The sequence below is a fragment of the Nasonia vitripennis genome, chromosome 3, assembly GCF_009193385.2.
Source record: "Nasonia vitripennis strain AsymCx chromosome 3, Nvit_psr_1.1, whole genome shotgun sequence".
Lineage (NCBI taxonomy): Eukaryota > Metazoa > Arthropoda > Insecta > Hymenoptera > Pteromalidae > Nasonia > Nasonia vitripennis.
The window spans coordinates 12,008,689-12,029,595 of NC_045759.1; the positions used below are offsets into that span (position 1 = coordinate 12,008,689).

Below are 20,907 nucleotides of genomic sequence, written 5' to 3' on the forward strand. Positions count from 1 at the left end.
AGGAATAGCTTTGTTGTACTTCGATTATTTTTTTCATAATCAACTCGATACTCGCAGCTTCACGTATTATGGTATCGGAACCCATTAGATGCTTCGACGTTTAATACGCTTCAAATTGCCGCTTATTACAACTTTTACTTTCATTTTCTTTTCTAGAACGCATCACGCGCCTATAGCTGCTTCTGCAGGGACGAGTCCCTCTCTAATTATATCGACTCATTAACCTACAAGTTTACCGTGTGGGTTTATGATGCACACCAGCGTATAATACGCGCGAGCATCGAACAATCAAATAACTAACGAAATTGCCTTCATTATATAAATACACACGGCCAAAGCTGTCCCAAGTCTGTTCTAATATGCACAGGGCAGAGGGCATCGCAGCAGCGAGCGACAGGATGCAGCGGGGCAGAAGCGCTCCATCAGCGACGTCCCGGTGGAAGGAGGCATCTCGTCCGCAGAGTAGGGAGGGAGAGGCGCGCGCGCGCTCGGCATGAGATTTGCCGACCGGCAGCGTGGCCCGTCAGTACCGTGCCGCGACTCCTTCGCGCCGCTCGCTCGCTCGCGCGATCATCTCAGCTCCCGCTCACACGAGTATATAGCCCTGCGTACACCACTTATAGCCCACGCTAGCTCGTATTTCTGCGATACACATGCCCGAATTAACGCTGCGCGACCAGAGTCGATGATAGATACAGTGCGAGGAGTTGCAAGTGCGCAAGAAAGGCTCGACAGCTTCCGACTTGTCTGCAGTAGCCAATAGACGATACACGCCTTGTGAGACACGCGCGGTTGCTTCGAGTTAGTCGGGGAAAGAGTGCGAGAGGAGAGAGAGAGAGCTTGTTCGCGAGGAAGGGTTGAAGAGCCCGGAGGCTTGAATGCGAGCGGGGAACCTGTGACGGCGGCGGTTACCATCATCCACCGGCCAGCAGCTCACGTGGTACGTATCTCCACTTATGTACTTGTAATTATATTTGCTTATGTTTGTATTTTGGCTGCCTTTTATCGAGTGGTGATTATCAAGGCTTCTCTTGCGTTTACACTTTAAAAAACCTCATCCCTCTTCAAAAGGCTTAGAGTGTTTAAACTCTTTCTTCCCCTTGAAAAATATGCGTGCAACAGAATTTCAGTTAATGCACATTAAAAAAATTCATTCGAGTGAGTACACACACACAATTTGCACATACTTTTCTCAGTTCGCTCTGCGTCGCAGTCGCGTAACTGCTCGAAAAAAGGGCAGTGGGAAATAGAGTGTACATTATTTCCCGTTGCTTTGTGTACACTTCCATTTCTCTTCGAATATAACAAGACACTTTTTCCTGAATTTAAAAGCAGTCGGAAAATGCAGAATTTAAAATATAAACGCAAGCGCGGCTCTAACTATGATAATAAAGGGTATTTCATCGGCTTTCCCTTAGAAATTCAGAGCGAAGTGTCCTTAAATATTTGCTCGCGGAACAAATGACCTTTTAAATTCGCGAGCGCAACAGTATCTTAAAATTACGAGCATTATCGATTTATGTACACGTACCAAGCGACCCATTAAGCTCCATTAAACGTTCCATTATTTGCGAAAAGCCAGCCGGACACTATAATAACGCGGGCGGTATTTTTAATTGTGGAGAGAAAAAAGGGAAGTCGTTAAATAATCCGGCGAGCGCGAGTTATCCAAACCGCGGAAAAATTTCAGAGCACCGGCTAATGAAGGGTGTAAAACTTCCAAGTTTAGAGCGTGGACGGCGTTTCTTATCCTCGAAATGAACGCTTTTTGCCTACACCTGATGGAACTTTTTTTCGTTATTGATTTTTTCAGGCCTGACCACTGATCATTCGCCGCCGCCGAGCAAAACTTTAGAGTTCGTGCGACAAAAAGTTTCCGCTTCCAATTTATTTTCTGCATCGGCTAGAGCTACACCTAAGTTATATGGCGAATGTTCGAGTAACATCCACTTTTGTTTTCGTACGCTTTCACATTCCCTCGACATAATGCGGAGAAGCCCACAATGCTAGAGAAGTCGGCCAATTATATAGAGATCAATGCCGACCGCGAGCCATTAAAAGCCCGACTTTCGCCTAAAACAAAACCGAGCGGCCCACGCGCACGTGCGCGGGCATCAACAATCGTCCCGACACATCTTCTCTCGCTCATCTGCCACATAATGCGCCGACGCGCACACACAAGACGCACTGCACGTACACACGCCGAGAGCGAGCGGGAGACAACCTCTGTTCCAGCAGCGGCGTTGCGCGAGCGGCGCAAGAAGTCGGGCAAGGAAGCGCCTCCATAGAAATATACCTTAATGACGCCATACAATTAGATGCTATAATTAGGGGGGCGTGAGAAAGAACAATATCGCGGCAGCGAGTCTTGAGAATAGAGCACGAATAACTGGAACGTGCGCGAGCGCGAATAACGGCCCCCCGACGCGCGTACTTACAGCGCGCATCTTTCGGACGAAGGTCGTCGCGTCGTCCTGCGAGGTGGGGATGAGGATTCTTCTTTGCTTATACTCGAGGATTGGCCAACTCGCTTACGCGCATACGCGCGTTTTTGGTTTTTCGTAGTTTTGTAATTGCTGCACCTAATGACGCACTCTACGCGGAAATATCGAGTGCGTTTGTTGCACGTGTCCTGTCGATGGAGCGAGACGAGCATTTAGTTTTGAAGTTTTTTCAATTTTACTCCCCACACACCATTTACCATGGGGTGCCAAAACGTCTGGGCGACCAATCTATCGTTATCCAACAAATTCCGAAATCCCACCGTGTTACAAGTCTTTTTCCCTTCGTCACAACTGGCCTGATACGACGAATGAATGCTTTGTCACGCGAAAATATCAGCAACCCTCCTGCGATAGTGCAGAAAGTAATCCAGCGCCTCAAACAGACCGCCAGCGCGGCTCTAAATAATTTCTTCCCGCCGGCAAATTAATTCGCGCGTTCGCCGGCCGGCGCGCGATCTTATCTCGCGTGCGCGCCGTCATGCGTCATCTATATATACATGCACGTATACATGCGGCACAGGCGTAGCTGTCGGCCGAAAGACTCGCGCTGCAGTAGTATAATTCCGCGATCCGTCAGACGGCGACGCTCCATCATTTCCGACGCGCTTGACTTACGGGCTGCAGTCGAGCGTTTTGGAGCCTCGCACACAGCTGAGGAATGGAAAATTGAAATTCTTGCGAGTTTGCGGAAGGATGATGTTAATGGCTCTGGCCGCCGAGTGTGGAGGGTAATGGACTACTGCGCTGCTTTTGGCTGTACAGCTCGTATAGCGGAGAGTTGCTGCCGAGGCTGTGGTCGTGGGTGAAAAATTTATGTCGGCCGGTTGCTTTGGGACGATACAGTATTGTCTCGTTTAATAAAGGAGTTATTATTTCAGGGGACTGTACTGTTGGTATAAAATAAATATGTTTACATTTGGAGTATTTCTTCATGAATACAATACATAACGAGCTGATCCTTGTTGCTGTATTTTCAGTATTTTTATTAAAATGTATATTTATTCAAAATCGACGCGAGTTTCTAATGATTTTGAAATTTCGATATTTTGACGATTCGACAAAACATAACATTTTACTTGCTCGAAATAGTTTGAAATCGGAAAAATACCTGCATCATTATTGCATCGCAATACAATACGTATACGCGTACACGAAGCATCACGCTTTGACTTTGATATACGCGCAATATACGCTTCAATTAGAGCAAATATTATGGGTATACGCGCAGTAAAGCGCTTTATACTACATAAACTAAATGCAAAGCAGCGCGCCGTGCAGTGCAACCGTTTCCGGGCCGAGTGCGCACGTACAACGTTCCCGCTAAAGCAGTTCAAAGCCTTCTCTATTCAATTAACACACGATACCCCGCTCAAACCCCTTCGATCGATGAGCAAAGCCAAAATTGGCGGGCGTTTAAAAAAAGCTCCGCTAAAAGCTTTCGGAGACGCGCGCGCGCGCGCACTCTATGAAATTCGATAAAGCTGTAGCGTGCTCGCCGCCGAGATAGAGAGCCATTCGTCTAATTGACGAAATTGCTTTCGTCGCGTTGCCGCCGTCGCTGCCGCCTCTGCTCTCTGTCGTAACCAGTACACTGCTGGCTCTCTTTCCAACGTGATATTTCAAGCCCCCCGCTGCTGGCAGGTTATATCGGAGTAATTACTCCGCAAAGCTCGTGTGTGATTTGCGAGCTCGGTTCGCTCGGTTGCTCCCCGGGCGCAGGTACAGGAGGGAACGTTAATTGAGTCTTTATACGCTTGGATCGATGGGCAAATTATTTTATATCACCGCGACTTCTCACTCCGTTTCGCCTGTCCGAGCTTTTTTATCATTAATAGCGTAATATGAATTTTCGTTTGGAGCTGAACTGTCTCCCGGCCGAAAGTTCAGAGACCTCTGCAGAGTCATCGTGTCATCAGCCGCGATAAAATCCGCTGTTGCAAAACTTGACCAAATTATGCAAAAAGCACTCGTCACATCCGCGGATCCGGACGCGCAAGAGCAACGCGTGCCGAATTTCTTAACGATTCACACGCGGGAGGAAACACCGCCGCGAATCGACGAGGATCTCTCTCTCTCTCTCTCTTTTGAAAGAGGATTATTGTATTATACGACAACGGGGTAGCGGTAGCGAGCAGGTGCATAGGCGCGCGAGCGCGCGATTGCGCAAGGGAGAGGATGAGAAAAAGTGCGGGGAAATAATATAGATGGATTAATACGCGGAGATAGCGGGAAAATTAGGCACATCCGAATTTCTTCTTTCGCGGCGCGAATAACTGATGTTGGAGTAGGTGATATAAGTAGCTTACAGTGTGTAATTAGAAAAAGGATTAGAATTCCACTCTCTTTCTGTTTCGGGCGGTTAAAAAGCACGAGGATGAGCTGATGTGTATCGTAAAAAGCGACGAGTTTTTATTCGTGTAAACAGATCGATATCGTATGTTTAGAACAAGCGTTGGAAAAAAAATTCTAAAAACATATGTATCCAGAGAGAGCAGCTCACGCGTACGGCTTACGTAAGCTAAAATCACGAGCATTACCCAATTACAGGCTAAACCCGAGTAATCACACTCGATACACGACCCAAATCCTCTCGATTCGAACATCTCGCTCGTAAAAAGCGACTTCCCCGCATACCAGCAGGTACTCTGCCCCGGTTATATCTGTATATCTATACACGTACACGATTCCTGCGACTCATCTTCAGCAGTTTCTTCGTGTGTCGCGGCGGTGAAAAAGCAGGCTAAGTAAGCGCCTGCGCGCCACGTCTCTTTTCCTCCTTAGCTTCTCGCGCGCGCTCGCGGTGCACAATGACGCGCATTTCGCACGCTCGATGCTTGTCAATGTAATAATTACACAAAGCCGCTGCCGCGTGTATACACCTACGGCTGCTTTTCAGTTTTCGCTTTTGTTTCGAGAGTGCCACTAGTTGTTTTCACTCTCGAGAGCCGCGCGCGTGTCGGATGATGCGGCGCTTTTTTTTCTCTCTCCCTCTCTCTCTTTCTCTGGCAGAGGAAAGGTGAGTTTAATTTTTGGAAACGAGCAGATGGGATCGTTCGTTCTCTCGTTTTGGAATTAGGAGAAATTTCGGATGTGCGATACGCGCTGCGCGTGGGAGAATGCCGTACTATATAAGTATGCTATAATATTTATTCGAGTTTATGCTAGCCACGCGGAGGTTGGGTAATCCCGGTGTGTATGTGTAGGAAAGCGATGAAAATTGTTGTAGTCCTGTGGAATGTGGACGATCATCAGATGATGTTCGTTGCCGTTGTTATCTCCGCGAGTTCCATGTTGCGAATGACTTTTATCTCGGCGATAAATTTCTGTGCTTGCCACACTGAGAGAAATTTATAGTAAATTTTACTATACTGGATAGGAAATTTTAATAAAAAGTTTGGTAATCCACTCACAGATTGACAGTCTAGTAATTTTTACTAAACTGTATAGTAAATTTTATAAAACTATAAATTTTACTATACTGAGTAGTAATTTTTACCCTGACTAAATTAAATATAAAAATGCACATAGTGGAAAAATTATTTTCAATTATTATATGGCTCTAAATTTGTATGGTTATGGAGGGTTACTCTTCTAACGCACTTCATTCAGAGAACATTATCGATTCACTCGCCGCAGTTGATTTTTAGAGACATTAAACTAACCTAGATACATTTCCTACAACTAAACGCTTAATTATTATACATATTCGCAATTCGCAGTACATATGCTTATACGCTCGCAATTGTTACAACAGGGTTGCTAAACGGACTTATATACTAACTGAGCTAACTTCTTACCGCTTGCGGGTTTTATTTCCCGTGCACCCCCTAGCGGCAGCACACCAAACAGCCATGTTTGCTAAACGCGCATGCGCATAACGCGTCAATACGCATCAGTTCCGATTTTCAGATGAAAAGTACTATACGTTCTATTACAAATTACTATACTGTCAGGTAAAAATTCATACATTGGCGATTTTCACTATAGTTTCTGTTAATTTTTCCTATTGAGTATGGTAAATTTTATATGGAAGTTTAGTAAAAATTGATATAAATCTAGTAAAAAGGTCAGTTTTGTCAGTCTGTGACGAGATTACCAAACTTTCCAGTAAATTGTCATGAACATATAGTAACATTTACGCACTATTTCTCTCAGTGCAGAGTTATTATTGCCATTTTATCAACGTTTAGAGAGGCATTCTTCTGCGCAATGCATTAGACGTTGTACAACGTCGAAGGGGTATCTTTTAAAACTCACTATTTGACGTGTGCTGAATTCCTGCTTCGTTAGCTTGTACAAATTGAGTCTGAATTTGCGGTTATCGCAGTTCCCACTAATTTAAAGTGGAAACTAGCAACATTTTCAAAATTCAATCATCGCACTGTACTCTGCAATCGTGTTTGTTGTGATACTTTTCTGGATCGAGTAAATAGCGCGTGAAATTTACGTATGTACACGCACGCGCGGGTTTCCTCGAACTCAAACAAAATGCATAACGGTATGCTACAGAGGTGTAAAAAATTTGATTCTCCGTACAATAGCGCAGAGCACGTCCCGCGTGGAATTGTTATTTTAACAAATCTCTCTTGTTTATATGGATCGTGGCTTCTGATAAAAATATCAGAAAACGCGCGGACTCGTGTTTGCACGCTTCGAGTGTTTTGCGTGGGCACATCTCGACACCCCGACTAAATCTTTCAGTAGCCGCTCACGAACTCGATGAATTATTCCAGGCATGATCGGTGCCACCCGGTAACAGCTGTTTGCTCGTCCGGGCGTCTCTGCCTCTTTAGCTTTCGATTTTCGAAAAATTTCAAACTTTTTCCAAACTCACCTTCTATACAGGATACTTTTTAAAAGTATACGTATATGTACGTAGGCGTCAAGTGAATATTTGCCCATAATTTGTATGCGCGCATCGTTTAAACCTGTGTGTTTGACTAGTACGCGTTTATTCAAAGCGGAGCTTATTCGAATATTGAATTTTAAGTTTTTTCAATTTTGGCGTTTCTGTAGTACGTTTAAATATTGGCGTGAAATATAAACAATCCGCAATTTTCATTAATGCCGTGAAGAAGCAGGCATATAGATAGATTATCTGCGTTCATGTCAATATCAAATAATAAGAGAAGTGACGTTGAACATTGCTTTTCTTTCAAAAGATTTGATGAAAGAAAATATAAATTCTAGCTTGAGCTCCATTATGTTTTCAATTCGATCGTTATATTATAAGAAAATTCACGAAACATTTAGCCAGAGCAAATCGGATTCGCGGAACTGAAAGAGTTATTAAAAGAGATATTTTAAATGATATAACGCAAGTCAGAAGATTGATTGGCGTTCGTTGTCATCCGATTTCGTGGACAAATAATTTGCTCACAAATATACATATCAAAATATTTCATCCGTAAAGCTACGAAAAAAGTCAGCATGAAAATGTATTAGCGAATCGACAGAGCAACGTAATGATCGAACAGACGAGGAATCTTTTATTTTTCGTTTCGCTCGCGCTACCTCTCGTGCTTCCGTTCGTGAAATTTTATTTACCGTAATTCAATTAGCCAACGTTTCACCCTTCGTAACAAGTTTTCTGCTGTTCGGGATTCCTCTATTCTCGTAGACTCGTGAGCGCACGCGCATTTTTGCCGTTTAATTCGCCGAGTCCTTAGCCGCGTGGAGTAAATATAATTGGCTTTTTTCCCGAGACTTTTTTCCCTCTATTTATACGCGTCCAACATTCATGGAATTTTACCATTTTCCGTAGCTTGCCAATTAAGAGATAAATATAATTTCCGCTCAATTCGCAGACTGTAAAACGGTTAGTGCAGTAAAAATACAGGATCAGATTTTCCATGAAAATGAAACTGATGAATCTCCAGGTCAATAAAATCTCGAGTGCGATAAGGCTCGTTCCATCACGATCGCCGAAACCGTCCGCGTAGCCAGGATCGCTGCTGTTTGCATTTCACCTTTTCCTGGTGCCCCTTTCTACACACACACACACACACACACACACACACACACACTCGCGCGCGCGCTTTTATCGCGTGCGACGATCTGCGCCGCAGCTACTTCCAGTTCCCCGTCTATAGTTTCTCTATACCTCTTTTGCGCATAGTCTGTATACTGTGTGCATCTGGGTATACATAGCTAGATGAAGAAGAGGTGGGCGAGAAAATTGCCGCTTGTTCGGGGCCGAACTGCAACTGGCACTGTCGCTGCGTTTCGATGGATCGGAGAGTCGAGTTTCCGGATCGTTGATGCTGCTTGGCCACGGCTTGTTCTGGGCGAGCTTCATTTGATACGCTGGGTTGGCTCTTGATTTGGCTCTTTTATGCGAGTCTCGGCGAGTCTTGGAGCGTGTATCTCGAGATGTGACGCGATGAATTAAGAAAACGAATATATTCGGTTGTGTAACAATCCGCAGATTCCACGTAAGTTTCGGGCTAACCCAAAGCGAGCCAAAGTCGGCGAAAAAGATGTTTATCCGCGAGCCGCGCAGCGCGTTTCCGTTTCCTCCTACGTATATATATATACATTTTCGCTCCCGAAGCCCTTTCGGGATATCGCATCGAGGAGACGGCGCGGCGGCGGCGACGACGACGACATCGCCTTTTATCGCGGGAGAATCTTATTTCATTCCCTATCGAGTTCGATTCTTCGGATTCGCCGCTTTTGTGCGAGCTAGCGCTGAGAGGTATAAATATATATTTCCGCGACTTGCTCTCGCGCACTTTTTCGCGATCTCGCCAAGAGCTTCTTCTTTTCCTTTTCACGAGACTTTTCCTCTTCTCTTTCCTTCTCTGCGCGCTCGGCCTCGTTTTTCTTTTTTCCTTTGCCGCGCGCGAGTAAGTGGATGTATAGAGCTCTACTATGTATGCGGCGCGGAAGTCATGAACGATCGAACTTCGTTTGCAGCCGAGGAAAATTTGCAAGCTAACGAAGTTAAGGCAGCTTTTCGAGATGTGCAGCGGGATCAACTCGGGAGAATTCCGGATTTCGCCGACTAGCTATTCGCAATTATTTCCTTATTTAAAAAACGCCGGGGGAGATTTTAATTGGAGCTTTCTGCTGTGTAAGGAGAGCCGCGGTTGAGTGCCGTCCTCATCTTTGAATTACAACGTCCGATTTAACGTTGGAGGGTAAACCTTTGAGCTTTGCGTTTCGAGTGACTTTCTATATATAGGTGAGCATCAGCTTCCTCGTTGGATTTTTACAGCGATTCCATCTTCAGATTGTTCTACAATTCGATGTTCTCAGCTTTACGATAACGCTACGCGTGTACAATAGAGGTCGCGTTTTATTAGATAATGCGTACGTAAGACCTACTCCTCTCCTGCTGGACTCGAACAAAGCGTTTTAAAACAACGAGCGCAGCCAATTTCCAGAAGCTCTCGGGCAAAGACTGCAAAACTCCGAAAATTCGCGGAGAGCGCTCCGCTAGCCTACTTTCGCTCTTTTCAAACGGCGCAGGCATCCCTATTCTCTTCGGCCGTGTGTGCAACATTCACGCGCTCTCCTGCACAAAAAGGAACGATCCCGCCTATAACATACTCTGGGCAGGAAATTCAAAAATTCATGTGCACGCTTCGTGCGGCGGTAGTGGCGCAGCTGCTGTTCAGGTCCGAGTCGTAAATTGCGATTACCGGCGTAAAAGCCGGGCTGAAACGAGGAGAGGAGAGGTCTTAGTCGAGCCGCGATTTCAGGGTCTATCTTGTTATACTGTGCTGGGGGCAGTTTACGTATGCATTAGCTCGTTCGGATGGGATGTAGATTGCCGCTAATTTGATGTTTGGCGAATGTAAGGGGCGATGCTGGATTGTGAAACGTGGTGATTGTGCGCAGTAATTTTTAAATGGAAAATAAAGCGAAGCTTTTCGCATTCCAGCTCGTTGACGCAGCGGAAGATCAAAAGATTTTTAGAGCTGGATAAAGTACTTTTTCTCCAAAAACTTTTCCAGCTTTACGAAAAAAAAGCTAATTGCCTTTTCCGAACGCACGCAGGGTCGATTGACAAAAACTCGCGCATATAAAGGAGCCGTTTAGCCGGCGCTCCCGAATTAAAATTGTCATATACAGCCTAATTACCTTATACGCAGTCTTTAATTGGAGAGCGAGGGCGACATAATCCTCACCGCATCGGTGCCTCTACCGATAACGCCCGCGTGTGTATCGCTTTTTCCGCGACGAGGCTCACCCCTAACGAGACCTTTTCGCTCGCGCCGAATTTCGCTGATTATAATTGCCTGGATAAATATGGCTGATTGCACGCTCGCGATGTTGTCCCCTCTCTCCTCTCCGCGTAGAGTTAATACACATAAATACTGCGCACGTAGAGCCGCAGCGGTGCCGCATAGCCGGGCCCTGATTAATATGCGGGCTAATGGCGATTTCTCATTATTCTCTGGGGTTGAATCGGATTAAGAGGCGCGACCCGCTTCCTATACTAACTAATAAATTTTTGCGGCTCGGCGGTCGGGTCCTTTGTTCGACCGCGCTCGCGCGAGCCTCGTGATTTATGAACGGAGGTAAGTTGGGAGGAAAATTATTAAAGAGGAAGCGACGCCTTTTTTCGGATGAGGATTGATCGAATTATTACGGGAAGACTCTTGATTTCAGTCATATAAGGTAGTGGCTCTCCCCTTTTCTCTCTTGATGTCTCGTACCCTCGTTTGAAAGTGATTTGGGACGGAGTGTTCATTAAATGTCGGGATTGTCATGAATTGAACCGAATCGTTTTAATAGAGTGTAAGGCAATTAGGACTTTTCTAATTGGGAAAATCGATTAAGTCCGTCAGTGAACTATAAAGGACACGCTATATAGCTCAAAAGTTCTATATTGACCGTGATGGATTTTTTCGCACAGTTTTAATTATCACCATGTGCAGACCTAGAGCGAATAAACGTAACATTTCATTTTAATTAAATATTTTCAATCCATTAAATAGTTTGGTATTTTCATTCATACACAAGATTTTTATCTTTGTTTATTCATAAAGTATAAAGCATGAAGAAATAAGATGATTGTAGTCTCTGCGGGCGAGGTTTTTAGTTGCAAATTTTCAGAACAAATTATAAGGGAGTATATAAACGAACTTTGTTCCTACCTTACCAGGCAGTTTTTTATCTTTCAAGAGCTATCTAAATAACTTTGAGAGCTGCGCCTCAGTAAATACAGCTTTTTTCAAAGACGAATGTGCGCTATAAAACACGAATTCATATTCGGAATATCCGCGAGTGTTCGGTAAATAAGAACAATAGAGCCGTGACTCAATAAACAGTTAGCAGCGCCGGAATATACAGGCGGCGTAAAAATTCAAATTCCTTTCATCTCGCGCGCACAGCAGCATCATAAAACTGCGTTCACATTTGCATGCATATGCGACATTTCACCGCTCTCTCTCTCTCTCTCTCTCTTCTCTCAAAATATCTCTCCCCATCCTCCCCATTAAACTCATCAAGCCATAGCTGGCTTACGTGCGTATGTAGAGCGAGCCGACGGCGGCGCACTCGTAGCCCACATTCCTTCGCGGCGACGAAGCTGCAGCTAATCCGCGACTGCTCTGTTTGATTTACAGTGCCGCTGAACAATGCAGTTCCGCGTGCGCTCACTCGCCGCTGATATAAGCCGCCACCGTTGCCACAGCGAGTGGATGCGACTGCGCGTGTTTATCACAGGGATAGGATGTTTGCTCCCATATTCCGTCGGATGCGGTCTCTCGGCAAATATTGGCTGCACCTCGCGCGCGCACGGATATATACGTATACACATCGCAGCTGCGCTGAGCAATGGCTTTTCTTGGTGCTTTTGCAGCTATACTCGCTTTTTCTCGTTGTAGCGGTGCATGCCGAGGGAGTTTATTGCCAAGAGGTGTGTTGTTTGCCTATTGGGCTCGCGGGGCTGGCTTGGTTTGCTTGTTAAACAAGTAGTCGGATTGAAATCGTATTTTTTTTAGATCTATTTCGGAACTTTACGAAATATGTAGGGAGATGTCTCTAACTATTAAAAATAGTTATATTTTCCATTTTTTTTTATAGTGCATTCAAATTTGAGTATCTCAGCTGCCACACTGTCTCCGTAAAAGAGGACTGATCCTCACTTGCTGTCTGGGATCTATTTGCCCATTGCTGGGATGCAAAGCCCCTTCTTGTATGTAAATATTGCGACTCCACAAGCAAATTAGCCTACGTTATACACATCATTTTACTTCACTCTTAGAGTACATCGGTATACGAGTGTAGAAAAAAAAATTGATGCTGTAAAATGAAGCTTCGGTTCAGATTTCCAAAGAAAGGTTCAGGTCTAATATCTCACAAAATTCGTCTAATGAGGCGAGCAGCATTCACCACCAGCAACAGACTCACAAGCTCGTCGAACTTTGACGACTCGTCTACTCCTTTAAAACGTACTCTTGGCCGGAGTTTTGCCGAAATTTTGCGCTTTCATTGCGACTGAAATCCGCAGTGAGAGGCTTCCCCGGCATTTTTCTCTTCCAGAGAAGACAAGCCGAAAGAGATGATTCGCCATGGGAAGAGAGATTGAAAAAAATTAACGCCTTGTTACGCAATTATTCATCTTCTCGGTTAATTTAAAGCCGCAAGTTCCGCGTGTGCGCCAAACTTTCTAAATTTTTCTGCTTATTGTTCGAGCATCGTGCGCACACTGAGACAATTTTCATTGCATAAATTTCAAATTACAAATCAGCTCATCCAATCTCAATCATCCCATTCCTCTCGTCGACGAGACAATAATGGCTATCGCGCAAATTACACGAAAGCGGACCATTCACAGCCGGCAGATCCGTAAATTAAATCCACAATAACGTTGTAACTCTCGCTCGCCGAGAAATTCCGCCAATGAAAAGTCGGAGATCTCTTATATTATATTGTACTTACTCTTTCGAAGCCAAAATCAGCGGCGGCCGCTGTACGGCTGCGCTTCTGTCGCTTTGATTCAATGCAAATGAAATTCGGGCCCCAGACACAGAAATCTGCCTTTCCAGCCGGGCTTTCTCTCTGCTTCCTGTAAATAGGAAGCTTTGAAATCCTGCTCTGTAGCTCGCGTACGCGCGCCGCTGAGCTCTTGCGATGTTTGATTGCGCTCGCGCGCGCCAACGAAAATGGGTTGAAAGGCGAGTGTCTGCGCGTCTTGCTTCCAGCTCTTTTTTTCGGCGAGGCAGCCGGAAATCGATTAGACTGACCGAGTAAATTTTTTACCGCTAACCTGATGGGTATTTATTTTCGTATTGGAAAGATTTTTTCGTCAAAATGTATGCATTGAACGAGGACTTTTTTGATTTTTAGCAGCGCGACATTTTTAGTCATTTAGGTTACTCACTTGGATTGTGTAACCTAGTGCAAAATTATACGCATTATACTCTCGGACAAGTATAATGACTGGTATTTGCTCGAAAATTGCGTACAGTAGGAGGTAATAGAATCATTATAATTTAGTACCGTATAATAACGACGATTATTATTTTTAAAATGATCATGCTTAAGATGTTGGTTTTTTAAAATGCTAATTATTGGTGTACTTTTAATAATTAGAAACATTTTTTGGAATTAGTAAGCATTCATAACAGTTTTTTGTCTCGCTCTCTTACTTAATAGAAAGACTGGCGCCATATTGAAATAGGCTATTTGTCGCTGTTTAATTGGTAGGTCTATAAAACACGCGTTTGATGGTCGATTATAGACCTGAATATTTGTTTAGAAAAGCAAGAACCGGTACGTCATCGAGAACTTTTTTATGCGTTTGCATACGGGTTCTAGTTCATCTTGTATCCATCTTATGTTCAAATAAGACCACAATAAAAATATATTCTTGATCTGTATTCCTTTCTAAAATACTTATTATAATAAACAGTTGTACAGTTGTACGGGGGCAGAATTAAACTTGGGCAAGTCCTGCTTCTACATCAATCCCAGACTCTTTGCAAACTTAATTCCTCTTTTTTGTTCGTCAGTTTTAGATATACTAATACCACCGCAAAGTAAACTTTTCTTTCCCAAGTATCTAACCAGCTCAGTTTCTTCCTATAGGGAGTGCGATATGCTAGGAGGGGAAGGGGACAGCGCATATTAGCAATAACGCAACTAAGGAAGACAAAGAGGGCGTATGCAAGAAGTATTTAGCAAGGCCGGCACGGATACCCCCGTCCTCATTATAAGCAATGCAATCAGTGCACTAAAGTACCGTTGAGCATCAATTTGGATTGCTCTCTGTAAAGTGCGTCTCTCATCAATATATCATTACGTGTAGGGGTGGTAGAGACTGATAAAGAGTTTTATAAAGCTGTCGTCAGGCATGAAGGGCTTAACAGCACGTTAACGACGGGGAGTCTCTCTCATTATTTCTAGTAATGGTTGAGTAGGGCCGATAGAGCTGGTAGGTTTACCGGGTTTAGGTTTCATGAACCTGCCTAGCCAGATAGAAGGGGCCAAACAATAAAAGGGGTCAAGTCAAACAAGCGTCGACGAAAAAGCGTCACCCTGCCTCTCGGAAGAATCAGATCAGCAGCTCTGGCGTTGCTGGTGACAGGCAGAACTGCATCGCACATAAGTGAGTAATTGCCGGATTAGCATTACAAAGGAGCGGGCGGGCTGGGGCCCGCGCGCGCGATCGACTATCTCTCCATGGCGGCGCGCTTCGCATTGTGTCATTGCGACACGCGGACGCGAGAGATCTCGGGCAGCAGGTGAGCGCGCGCGCAGTTTCGCGTTTCTTCTTCGCCTGCTCCCTACCTGCTTGTGGGCAAATTCAGTGTTATGAAACAAATAATAAAAGTACGCCGTGATATTGTATATCACACGCTGGAATGCAGCCTCGTTATTTTCGATCGGTTTGCTGTGAACTTCAACGAGATCATTACCGAGATGCACGATGTACGATTCAGAAACTGCGCGCATACGTAAGAATGGCTTTATCACCGAGATCTCTTCATGCTGCAGTACAGTTCGGAAACGGCGGCGTCCCATAAAAATCAACAGCTTCCTACGCGGAAACGCACGCACTCGCACGCGCGATTTTTTCCCTTCCCCGTTTGAATAATCCGCTCTGCTCTGCGCAAGAAAAAAGAATCAAATAAAAGGAGCAACCGTGGCAACAATCGACGGCGGAAATCGGCCAGGTGGGAGGAAGCGAGAGACACCTAGTGCATCGCGAAAAAAATCCTCGCGGCTCGCCGATAAAAGGAGAAAGCCAGCGTCAAAAGTGCACGCGACGCGTTCGCACGGATCTTATGTAAAGTCTCGCAAGCGAGTACGGGAGAAGAAGACGCTTGGAAAAGGAGCCTCGCTCGCAGGCCCTAAGGCAAAGATGGATTTTTATGTACGAATGCGCTGCCTGTGTGCGTGTGTGCGAAGACACGGCGGGAGAAATTAGCAGAAAACGCGAGGCCTGTGGGTTTATCGTCGGTGATGGTCGAGCGCACGCACTTGCTCGCTTGTTGTTTTTACAGAATTTTTTTACCAGAGCTTAGAAAGTTCGTCGCCGCCTTTGATGGATGGGCTTGGGAGGCCATCCATCATTTGTTTTTATGCAAATCGATTTTTGCGCGCACCTCGTACGACAAATTGCAACGCGTCAACTGCAAGTACTTCAAAATTAGATGTAACAACTCCACGATGATCAGGCAAATAGAGAGACAAAATTGGACCAGAGCTGCAGTGGAACTATATTTATGGGGACTGCGCGAGAGACGGATTGAGAGATTAGATTATCATTAGAACTGCTGCAGCCGTGCGCAGTAGCCGAGTTTTCAAACTTGCCGAGCAAACACGCCGAGTTAGTCGAAAGTGTTATCGCTCGTGACAATGACAAAATTATATCGGTCACTAAATGAAAAAAAAACGACTTGGCTCAGCTGAAATAAAAGATCAACCTCAGCTGGATCCCCGGCCTGCTCACGGGCCATCACGATCCCACAAATCTTGTCCCCGTCCATTTGCCCCGGCAGCTCCTCTGCAGACCTATATTGATGCAATTAGTCGATAACCCAACGTTCGGTAATAACGTCCATCTCCCATGGTATCTACTTTCGAGCGGCGTCTCCCTTCTCGAAGAGAAAAAGAAGTAGGCGCGCACCGGCGTTTTTCCACTGCGCTTACATCACGCGATGAAGAAGATGATTCGCGATCTCGCGCGCATTGTCATTAGGCGCGCTCCTTGCGTAACGCCCGACTGCATCTTTCTCTCGTCCGTAGGTATATGAGCCCTATACAACGTGCCTCTTCTTTTGCTTCTGCTGCAGTGCCTTACATATACGCATTACATGTATGAGAGTCGAAGAATCGAGTGGCTTTTAGATCTTGTTTTTTTTTTATGTAACCGGTCGTCTTTGATGTATGTGCGATTGATGACTGTGGACTCTGTTGTTTTAATAATCAATCGGACTATTGTTGATTCTTCGGTGCTTTTTCAAGCGATTGATGAAGGGACTTAATTGTTCGGTCGTTAATCGCTTCGTGGCCCATTTGTCAATGCGGGCCTTATGTCTGCTGTGATTGCCGCGAGGTTCTTCATACGATTTTCGGGAGATAAGAGACGGGTAGTTTCTCTCGCCGAGGTTTAGCTGCAGGGGATCGGTTAATCGTGTCAGTGGGGTTTCTTAAGACGATGATATAGAAAGTGTCGATTTTTCCGATAAAAACCTCCATAAAGCCGAATAGCTCGCGCCTGTCAAAAGGAACGCGCAGCTTGATTCGATTCGGCAAACAAAGCATATGAAAGCTCTGCAGCAATGTACGCCATCGTCGGAGTATTCAATTCATTCAGCCGGGAATCTTTTTCATCTTGCTGCAGCGAAAAATTGCCAAAGCCTCCGCTGTTCCGATGAATTCGACAACAAACGCAGCGACGAGTCAAAGAGTACAGAAGAGGGCCGCGATTTCCACAGCTGCATGAATTTCAATTTCGACCCGGTGACGCGCCAGAAACAAAAAAGTAAAAGGGAGCCATCATCCCCGGGCTCCATTACACGATTTATACAGCCTGTCATCGTCGCGAGGATAATAGCCATTATGGTGGGGCTCGCGCGAGAGATTATACAGGTATGCGCGGATTCCGCAAGAGCGTGCATGCAAAAAGCCTCGCGCGCGCCTTTGTGTTCGCGGGAACAATCGAAGGACGTGCAGCCGCGCGTGTGGAGCGAAGGAAAATTAATAATTAGCCGAAAATAGTATACGATTCACGGCCAGCCGAGAATATTGGCGCAATGCGTGTGGATGGACGGTTGTACTGTTGTATGCCGCTGCATTGTGTATTTTTATGTCTTTTTTTCCGAGAAAAAGGGTGTTGAATCGATTGTTCCTTTTCTGGTGATGGATTAGAGCATGGTCTGCGAAATTCGCAGTATTCCGCGCGTTGGAATTTCGATTCAACACATACATACTTTGTTCGATCGAAATCTCGACATTTTTTATTCAGCGTAACCAGAAGCCATGACCAGCGTATACCTACAAGCTTCGAGGAATCCTCAATTTAGTCCAGCGGTCTGGCAGAGAGCCCAAAACAAGAGCTCGTCCTTATTTTGCGCAAGACTACCACTACTGCACTGCTCCCCTCATTTACGTCACGCTCCTTCGGCACTCGGAGCCAGCGCGTCTAGAAAGTATCATCCTCTTATGCAGGGATGAGTTCGATGGGAAAAGCGTTTCTCCGCGCGCGTCTCGCGGAAGGGGAGATAATTGCCGCGCGATCGGACTACTCTGCGGGCAGCTCTTTCTCTCTATTCGCTCTCGCCCGGGATCTACTCTCCTATAGGGTTGCAGCTGTTCTGCAAGAGCAAACCGAAATTCGCTCGTCGCTTTGTTGCTGCAGCCGAGAGGAAGAGGATTCGGTTATTGGGGAAAAGTATTGCGTGGTTTTTGCCCGTACAGCGTGAACGTGTGCTTCCTCATTGTTCGAAGCTGTTTACTTTTGTATAGTTCTGAACTTGGTCGGATGTTTGCCATCGATTTTCGGCGCGCCCGCGTTATTTAAAACCATCGTGTGTCCTTCCACTTCGAGTTCGATACCAAAAGATCTGTCGTCCGTTCAGGAGCCAATCACTTGCTCGCAACCGGAATCTATACGTTCTCTTCGTACATCCGGCGGCTCGAGCAATTCGCCCAGCACTAATTTCCTCCCCGTCGACTCCGGCTGTTTTACGGCTTTATTTTCGCGGCGCTAAATAAAGGAGCGCTAGGAAACCTATTATTTGCGCACTTTAAAGTGGCTGGTTTTTTTTTGCGGGCTAGACTTTATTGATGCTCCTCTTGAGTCTGTTGCTTTAATCCGAGGCTGAGAGATTTATTTGACGGGTTTCTTGCGATGAAGTATTTTTCAATCAAGCTCAGGATTGTTCCCGATAGAACTTTATTTTTAACTTCGCAATTGCTTTGTTTGTTTCAGGTAAGCCAAAACTTTGCCCATCATCCCGGAGTAGACCGCGTAGTACTGCACGACCGAGCCCTTTTCAAACTTGGCCCTGCGACACGTAAGTTCAATTAGCATCCGTCTCCCTCTGCGATGAATTGCCGAGGAAATTTTCATCGCGACACACGGTGCATCTTGAATCGATCCGCGAAAATTTCACCGAACAGCGTTTTCTCCCGAAGCGAAACAGTCGGCAATTAACCCCTCGAGCGACGCTCAAAACATCCGCGGCTAATTAAAACGTCGCAAAGCGCGCGCGCGCGCGCCATCGAGGGACGACCTTAACCCAGGCTCACATGTGGCCAGATCCGCGCGCGCACGTGCTGACGCTCGGTATCGCAATTATAAATTTCTAGTTGTCAGGAAACTCGAGATACACGTACTCCGCGAGATACGTGACAAAATTTGAGAGACTATGAGTTTCCGCGGTAATGAGAATTGATCGACGATTCGAAGAAAGTGCTGGGAGATGTTCCTGCTTCCTGCTTGAAATAAAAATTTCGCATTCGCGAGTAGAAACTATAATTTTGATACTAACGAACCGTCTATACCGCCAGGAAAATTTTCAAAGCTCTCTGCAACGTTTATTCACCGATAACAACATCAGCCATAATTTCACCTCGAAAACCAGCATCAAGAGTATACACGATGCGCCAGCAGTACTGCGAGTGTAGATATTGCCTAGCGATCGGCCAAGTGAACGTCGCCACGTCGCACTCGGAAATTCAGCGCGACGACCCAATTTCCGTTACGCGACGCTCTTCCTCGTCGCCTCTCCACCGTACTTTCTCTCTTCCCTCCCGGCGGCAGCAGCCCCTCGGCCGTTCGAAATTTCACGCGCGCAATTATCACGGAAATTGTCAGCGCTGCTGCTCGCGATTTTTCACGGATATGGAAGTTGGCGGACTCAACTACTACTGCCACTGCTGCTCTCTGTGAATTTCTGCCTTCAATACACGCTACGGCTGCTACTGCTGGCGGATATGGAGTTTCGCGCAGTTTCGAAGAGAGAAGAGAGAAGAGCAAGAGTCGATAGCGCGAAATCTGATAAGCGACGTTGGGGGAAATTAGTGTTTGCAGCCAAGCGTAATTGAATTCCAGATTTTCTGATGCGCGCTCTTCTGATGTGTCTACAAGAGTTTGGCGATGACAGATAATTAATCAATGTTTAATCAATACATTAAGCTGACTGATGATTATAAGCTCTGGGTACATCGGATGTGTGTGTAATTCATGTCGTTTAACAAAGATCGGGTTGAAACTCTGACAGGAGTGAGCTATTGGCGCTTCGAATGTAACTTTGACCTCGTCTCGTCATCGATACTGAAAAAACATCTCGACCGCCGATCAAACATTGATTTTCGAAAGATTCATCCGGATAGAATCCTGACAGCTGCGGGGGCATCGCTCATAACGGCCGTAGCAGCATCGAGGCGTGGCCGAATCGTTAATCGAAGCACGAACTTTGCTTTTCAGCGGCAAAGTCGTTTAAAACTCGCGCACTTGGTTTATAACGGGTTTACAACTATTGCGCGTGACTTTCACCCACAAGCGTCGCGTTGTCCACTGTTTACCCCCTGCTCGAACATTAGATACGATACATACTATATAGTCGATCGTGAGCTTAGGATTGTCTAGGATGGGTGCAACGCAAAAAAAAACGTGTAATCTGCGCGCGCTTACTCGTTATTTTTTGTAAAGGTTACGTAAAATTTACCGTTGCAAAGCTCCGTACTTATATTTGGCTGCTCAATAAATCAAGGATTATACATACGGAGGTTAATGCGGGCGCGAGACAATGTATTTAGATGTGTTATTAGGGTTGATGTGGATGATTGTCGAACAATATTGCTCCTTGGCGAGGCATCAAAATTCGATGTCGCAATATAACTTTGATGCATTATAATTTGGGGGGCAGCGCATTTTTTTTTGTGTATATACAAAGAGTATTTAATCAATAAACATATTATCTATCTACATAAA

General features: G+C 45.5%; 1 protein-coding gene across 1 annotated transcript in view; it reads left to right on the plus strand.

Annotated features, from left to right (window-relative positions):
• The first annotated feature begins 525 nt into the window (after window positions 1-525).
• The window catches only part of LOC100120686 (flocculation protein FLO11), a 72,846-nt gene continuing 52,464 nt past the window's right edge, over window positions 526-20,907 (plus strand). The window contains exon 1 of the mRNA XM_016984734.3: window positions 526-940. The gene's annotated coding sequence lies outside the window, so the exon portion shown is untranslated. The remainder of the gene's footprint in view (window positions 941-20,907) is intronic.